The sequence below is a fragment of the Plectrocnemia conspersa genome, unplaced genomic scaffold, assembly GCF_051122295.1.
Source record: "Plectrocnemia conspersa isolate PC_06_02 unplaced genomic scaffold, ASM5112229v1 ptg000006l, whole genome shotgun sequence".
In the NCBI taxonomy this organism is placed as follows: Eukaryota; Metazoa; Arthropoda; class Insecta; order Trichoptera; family Polycentropodidae; genus Plectrocnemia; species Plectrocnemia conspersa.
In genome coordinates this window covers 7662645-7670661 of record NW_028277170.1, presented here as the reverse complement: position 1 = coordinate 7670661, position 8017 = coordinate 7662645, and the positions used below count along the sequence as shown (strand labels likewise).

Below are 8017 nucleotides of genomic sequence, written 5' to 3'. Positions count from 1 at the left end.
CTATGGTTGGGAAGGGGGGGGGGGGCGCCCGGGCGGCACTTGCTTGGGGGCGGCATATTTGCGATGGGATCGTCTAGTGTGGTTCTTAACCCTGAATGCACTAAAATATTTATATCCACGAATAAATGAATATTGGAGTTCGTTGATGTGTTCACCGACTTGACCGGTTGAAAAGGTTATTTAATCACGTCCAGTCAGCACTTTGGCGAACGTGTGGTAAACACACATTCGCCACTTCAAATTTGTATTGCATTTGTTTTAAAAAAGTTATAAAAGAGACATTTTTCCTTTGCATCACCAAAACAAATAAGTTCCTCCTGCCGCCGTTTTGTCAGCGTTGTCAGCATATTATTAAATGAGTTGTTTATTTGATGGTTTATAACTTTAAGTGTAATTCTTTTAGATCTTACTATTTATTAGTATATTGTGTGAAAATTAACGCTAAATATTCTCAACCAACAATAGTAAAAAACATTTTTTTAGTGCAATATTTATTTAATATAAGACGACTAAACACAATTTAAACGAGAAATATTATAAAGATAAATAGGAACAAATGCTAGTTGTTAAAAAAAATTGTGAGATTTTACGTCAAATAGTGTGACTTTTGAAGCCAATTAGAAGCCGAAAAACTAATCTGATGGTTGGCAATTATACACAGATTGAGCTGCTGCAGTAGTACTTTTATTGACGATTTATAATTACATGTTTATACGAGTGCATCGCGCTACGGCGTGCGAGCCCGCCAGAGTCGCTACGAGAAGAATCTGTCACGTCAGTGTTACCAGAGTGCCGCCCAGTTTTGGCCATAACAAAATCTTTATAAATATAAAAAAGCCCCCTACACCCCCCTTCGTAGTAATTTACAATTGCGAAATTCAGCTATAAAGAGAAAGGGTGGGGGGTTGGCGTTACAACTCTACACTTGGTGAGGTCAGTGAAGCTGGTTTAAAAAATAAAAAAAATTAAATGTTGGAAGCACAAAGGTAACAAAGTCGTGACGTATGGTGTGGCGGAAAGCGAAGACAGGTGGCGCGGATATCGTTGCGGCGGCGCAGGTCTCGGTTATCCGGCCGCTTGCCGCGCGCGTGCTGAATTATCCGATGACAGCTTGCCGCGTATTTGTAGGTGGGGGCCCGGCTCTTCTTCTATGGCTCCATGGGCGCCGCTTCTGAAGGCGCGTATAGGGCTCCAGTAGGCGCGAGGAGGCAGTCTCCACCAAGCGTTGTCGAACCAGTGTAGACTCGGGCGGCTCGCAGAAGGCGCCGGGTACTTCCTGGGTCACGTGATCGGTGGCGGCAAGCCCATCGTCTCGGTGGTCGATATACGATCGATATACTTATCATTACTCCGATTAACTGATAAATATAAAAAATATAGTAATGATTTTAATTTCTATAAATATTTCGAACGTATATACGTATCGTGTGCTTTAGAGCTAATATTAGGGGCGTAAACCCAAACTTGCAATATCTTTCTTAATTATGAATAATGATGAAATGGATAGCTTTATAAAATCTAGAATTCAATTGCAAGGGACCAAATCAGACGCAAGTTAGCGAATAAATAAATCTTCGTATAATTATTCGGCACTAGTTTTGTTAAATAAACTTTCTGGAGTACAAGTATGTTCGGCGCCAGTCGACCACACGCTGGAGTTCCCGTTAACAGTGTGGGAGAGTGAGGGACCTCTTTTGAGCTTGAAAAACCCCAAGCTCTTAAGAGGAAGTTAACTCTGTGAACACCCAACCGAGGTAGCGTCCTTTGGACTATCAATGACGAGCAAAGCACTGCATTTCAAACCAGCAGGCTAATAAGGGCCCGGCCCTTAGGGACCAGGAGTCGAAACTGGAACTGAGGCATCACGAAAGTGATGTTCAAGGATGAAGCATAGAAATGCAGGGACATGCAACGCTAATGCTATGCAAAAGCTAAGCAACAGGAAAGCGTTTCCCAATAACACTCAGGAGAAACACTACTGAGACTCTAACAAATAACGTAGTACTACGGGGGGTGGATCTCGCTCATTTGGCCCTAAAAAGCTGGATGCCACCCATTGGGTTGGACTCGTAGGGCCCTATTACCGGTAACGGCAGTGGTTTAAGTAATGGATCATGTAGTAACACTCTCAGTACAAGTATGTTGATCATTAGGTTTTGGTACCGTCCTCTAGTCCAGGGGTTTGCAAACTATTTTGTGAAGAGCTATTTTAGGCTTGGCGAGCCAGGATGCTAACTCGAGAATATTTATAAAGGTAAGTGAAAAAGGTCATTTTGGAAATTTTTACATTTTGGGATGCTGAGATGCACTTGGAATGCAGGATGCTGGTGAGAGCTAAAATAAAAAATAGTCATCTCAGAAATTTTGTGAAACTGGGACCATTGGTGTAAAATCGGGACGTATAGTGAGCCTACTATAATGTATTTGTGGACTTCAAAGCAGAGTATGGTAATATCAATAGAAGTAAACTCTTTGAGGTGATGGCAGAGTTTGAAGTATCAAACGAGCTCATAAACCTAACCAGACTTACAATGAGAAAGATCGAATGTAATGTTTGTATACAGATGAGCTCTCCGATAGTTTCTTTACCGTCCAAGGTCTCAGGCAGTCAAGATCTCAACAATTCACTCGCATGTTTATTAGCCGTCAGACTCAAAAATCTGTACAGATAAAACTATATACAACAAATATAAAAAATCTATATATAACTGTTCTAAGCCGCTTTCGCTTCAAATTGTTACTCTGTTAATAATATCTTTCAATTTGTAAATATATTAATCGTATCACTCTGTATGAAAATGGTGTATAATAATACACACAAAGAAAAAATATTTAATTATAATTAATAAAAATAAAAATTGCCCCCGGTAATAAATTCTTTTGTTTTTGTTTGGAGGCTCTGTCTGTCGACCAATGAGAAATAAGCATTTAAATATAAATCAAACTGGCTGACAGCAGCGTGACAACAGTTTTTATTGATTTTACAACGTTACAATAATTTTCATCAATTTTTTATGTGTTGTTCCATTTGACTGAATATAAATATTTGGATTGTAAATTAACTAAGTGCGTTTGAGCTATGAAAGTGAAATATATACATAGTGCGTGTAAGGATTAGAAGTATACACTGATTAAACTATATTAACAGTTATAAAAAATCGTTGTTATAAAATGTTCAAATTTCAAGTTCCATCGAAGGGCTCCGAGACCAAAAAGTAAGTTTTTTGATTTGCAATACATAGAATTTATCATTGGTTTTAATTTAATGCGTATATTCGTTAGACATGGTTGAATATAATTATTCGAATTACAAATAAGCCAGATATGTTTCACACGTGAACATGTAATATATACTTAGTACATAGGATCGAAATTTAATGTCGATCAAACCATATAAATGCTAATAAAACGTATTTTTTATCTATTGATATTTGGGACTACTATCATTCACGACGATCGCGTGATAATGATTGTGTTGCAGGTAGTTATTTAGCTGAATAAGTTTGGTTCCATTTTTATGTAAGGTCATCTTATTGCTCGCTCATGGCTTCTAAAAAATAATTATGAACATAAAAACTATGTAGTACAATAATTGAAATCTAAACACAATATTCACACAAATATTTGAGTTTTTATTAATTTTATAATTTTCCTAAAACTTCAGTCATGGGCTCTTGAGTTTTTGATTTTTACGTTTTTGTGCCATATAGTGATAATATTTAGGGTAGTAAATAAATTGTTGTATACAGCAAGGTATATAAACAAAAGAAATTAAAACCATTATTGCATCAAGAAAAATTCACCTTGATCGTTCCGCTCTGAGCGATGACTTGCAATATATCAGCCAATGGCCAGCTTATACATGTGTAGTTTCTTGAATGTTATCTAATAGACGAGATTTTACAGTGATTAAAATATGTGATTGTATATCTGGAATATTATATATGATTGTATTTTGTTAATATTATATATATATATATTAAATTACTAAAGTATATAAATAGTTTTTCAAAATTTATAAATAAATAAATAAACAATAGAGCAAACATTTCAAGATATTGTAAAGAAAAAACTTTAAAATAAAACACATATTAAAAAATAACTTTCCTTTCCTTTCCTTAAATCGTGCGAGCAATATTCATATGAGCAATCGCATTGTGGGCGATCGATTTGTGACCAATTTTTGTGTTAACAAGTTGCCTTATGACCAATGTTCGCGTGAGCAATAGACCACGTGAACAATCTTTCTGTGATCAATGTTCACGTGACCAATGTTCGCGTGACCAGTTGCCATGTGAATAATAGTCAGTTCACTGCCTGTATTATATGGTGTTTGTGAAGATTGGTCCCGTTTATTATCTCTGAATCTATAGACGCTGCTTAGGCTGTTACTGAAATTAATTTAATAGTCAATATTAGTAAAACAACATATATTAAGGCACAAATTATTATCAAAATTTCAACATATTAGATTGTCCTATTGGTCTTTGCGTTTTTCTTTCTTACATTTGCAAAATTTTAAGCTTTTTATAAATAACCGATAATAACACAATTCTTTTAGTGTTTGTTTACAGTAGTCATATCAATGACGTTATTTAGTAACGTGATATTTTTTATTTAGATACTTTCAACTCGGTCATAAGGCAACAATAGCAGTTAAAAACATCCCTAATGCAATGGGCAGGGATGCTATTAAATTTATAAAGTGTCAAATGTGGTTTTAAAAATTTTGTTCTGGGAATTTTGACCTTGAATATCTACGTAAGGGCGAGTAGTATTTATGGGTTGTTAGTAAGGACTGATTTACACGCTGCCAGTTGGAAGTTGAAGTGCCAGTGGACTGGAATGCCAGTTGGGGTCACTGGCGCCTTACCGTTTACACAGTGCCAGCAACTTAAAGAATTATTGTTGCAAAAAAAGCGCTATTCGCCTTGCGTCAGTACGGTAGTGTTGTGGAAGGGGGAGCTGGCGTGCCAATAAAACAAAAATATTTGTTCTGCAGGCATGCTAGTGGCGCATTGGCTTCTCCAGTGACTGGTGTTAAGCGTTTAAGTCGCTGGCATCCTCGACTAGCATAATGTAAAATAGCCTTAAGGATATTAGGCTTGCCATCAAAGCAGGTCCAAGATTAACGATACAGAAGCTAGCACGAAAGCTGAATGTGTTGCCTACATCAAGTCACAAATATTTAGAAAGTTAGGAATGGTTCTAATTTGCAGAAAATGAGTATCTCATAAATTATCAGATGAAAATCTCACGCAGCGAATCTCAATATGCTAATAATTGATGATTCTAGAATAGAAAGATTAATTTTTGAGTCGAAATGTTACTAAAGATGAAAAGTGGATTCTTTATTTAAACACGCGACATAAAAGGGCAGTGGTTGGATGCCAATCAACTTCCAATTCCAGCCCCGAGAACAGAATTACACCCCAATAAGATAATGTTATGCATTTGGTGGGTTATGTAGGGCATAATTATTTATGAGTTATTGGATTATAGTCAGACAATTAAGACAAACTGTGTGCTCAGCTAATTCGTTTAAAAGCGACTTAGACCATAAAAAAGACCTTGTGTATCCAAGAAGGCGATAGAAAAGATCAATGAATTTTCTTGGGAACTCCTTTCTCACCTACCGTATTCTTCAAACAATGCTCTAAACGATTATCATCTATTTATATCCCTGCAACAGCTTTTAGGCAGAAAAAAATATTTTACAAAAATGAATATAAAAAACGACATTAAAGATTGAATTGTTTCCAAAATACAATATTTTTCGAATCAAATATACATTTTTTTACTAACATGTAGATAATAATTGTAGGGAGGATATATAATTTAGCAAAAGTATTCAACGTTTTAATTTTTAACTCATTTAACCCGCACCTAAAAAACGCAGACTTATGGAACAACCTGATATACAAATTTCTAGCTTGTTCATATACCTTTTTGACTTTAGATCACCCAAAAGTAATTATTTGGTTCAGGAACTTTTCTTAATATGTTCATGGTATCATCTTTTATGTACTGCATATTCAGCTCGGCTATCAAAAAATTCTGCGAAGAACATATTCTTAATGATGTTACTAGAGTTCTTACATATTTTCATCAATATGTGTAATATTTTGAAAAACCTACTTGTTCAAGGCAATCCTCTGATTATGCCACTATAAATAGTAGAGCGTACTGCCTTCAAAATCTTCATTGTATTGTGATATTTGACTAATTGCTTTAAAAATAAATCCTTATATTGTGGCGCATTGTGGTGTGGTGCTTCATTTTAAAATTTTTGAGTTGTTCTTTTATAACCTGAAAGTAAAAAGAAATAATATAAAAAAGTTCTAGGAAAAGATATTGTATTAATAAATTATAGGACAATCACATATTAGTCAAATGCAAATCTCACAATTACAATACAAGTGTAAAACTTGTTTACTCTGCATAGTTCGACACGTAATGACATTCTAACTAGTTGTACATTATGCACAATAATAGTTTTACATAATAGTGAGCTGATAAGAATATAGAATTATATGTTAAAATAGGTAAATTGTAATTTCGCCATGCTGATAAATTTATTCAGGTGGGCTAAAATGAGTTCATTAACACAAAATAGATCAATTTACGAAAAACTAAACCAGAATTACAAGATTATCTTGACCTATGAGATCAGACTTTTTTTCTTGTGTATAACTAGAAACAGCTATTTATTATAAATTGTTTTAATAAGATTGGGAGGTTGCCAATATTAGATTTTAGTAAAGTTATTACATTTCAAAACCGTTTCATAGGAGTTAAAACGATAAAAATAGCAATATGATAAAATAAACTATAACAATATAATCAATTGATTCAATGTTTATTTAATCATCGTTATTAGTTTACTCACAAGATACCATTTTCAAACGATTCAGCTTATTTTAACGAACATATCTGACAGCTAATTTGACAAAACGCAGACTCTCATTTTTTGGCCATAACTATATCTTTTGGCCATAAAAATTTCCACAAAATAATACATACCATACCATAAAATATTTAATCTACCAGTTCACCGTTTATTTGACGTTGGTTGTTAGTTTACTAACGTGATATTATCTTTAAAGAATTTTAATCAAAACTAGTTTTCATGACACTATTTAACAGCACTCGTTTGCTGTATTTTTCAGCCAGTGTTTTGTTGTTATTATTATTGCTAAAAATAAATATTTATAAATATATATTTATACATAGATTTAAAATAAAAACATTTATTTATATAAATAAATTATTGTGTTTAAATTTTTTACATTTCAAAAACATGTCCCCTTTTTCTAGTATATAAATAAATACTGATATATTTGAACCCAGCCACTATTGTTTTAATATTTATTTAAATTTTACACAGATTTATTTACTAAATGTAAATATTAATATACTCGATGCAGAGCTGAATCGAGGGGCGGGCTGTACGATCGCCCGGGGCGCCAATTATTTCAAAAAAGGTGCCATTTGATTATTTTTAACACGATGTTAAAAGTTTGTATAAGCACAAGCAGCACCGTCCAACTGACAAAAAAGTAATTTGGGAATTTTGGTTATTTATAGATGATGCGAGAACTAAAAAAGTCACCTAGGAAATATTTGTTCGTTATTCTGAGATTATCTATTTTAGGTTCAAAAAATAAAAATTTTTAGAGGCCGGGGAGCTGAATATTTTCTGGCCGGTCCTGACTCGATGCACTCGATCAACGCAAAATTACGCCTATGCCACTTTTTGCGCTTCATTTTAATGCTATGGGCCATACATTATGGCGCATGTATTTTTCTGGTATTGAAGATCCAGTGCTTTTCCAGGAGCCTAATTGCACGGGTTGGTAATGTTTCCGGAGGTTGTGCTGGCGCTGGTAGTGGTTTTGGTATGGATGCAAAAGTAGCCTCCTTGTACTGCTTTGTATAAACGGCCGTGTGAGCCTGCTGTATCTCCACCACGTAAGCTGGTAGTGAACGAAAGTTTGTACGTCTCTGCGATAACTAG

At 34.6% G+C, this 8017-nt stretch overlaps 1 long non-coding RNA gene across 3 annotated transcripts; it reads right to left on the bottom strand.

Moving 5' to 3' along the window:
- Positions 1–474: 474 nt before the first annotated feature.
- LOC148234142 (uncharacterized) lies at positions 475–6987 on the bottom strand. 3 transcript variants are annotated; one of them, XR_015810139.1, is made up of 6 exons: positions 6890–6984; positions 6139–6309; positions 5946–6057; positions 4104–4391; positions 3804–3885; positions 475–1358 (listed from the first exon to the last, which is right to left on the bottom strand). It is a non-coding gene; the product is annotated as an uncharacterized LOC148234142 (long non-coding RNA). The 3 variants fall into 3 exon arrangements; XR_015810140.1 differs by lacking the exon at positions 475–1358 and adding an exon at positions 2955–3550 and having other exon boundaries at positions 6890–6987; XR_015810141.1 differs by lacking the exon at positions 475–1358 and adding an exon at positions 2955–3547 and having other exon boundaries at positions 6890–6972.
- Positions 6988–8017: the final 1030 nt, after the last annotated feature.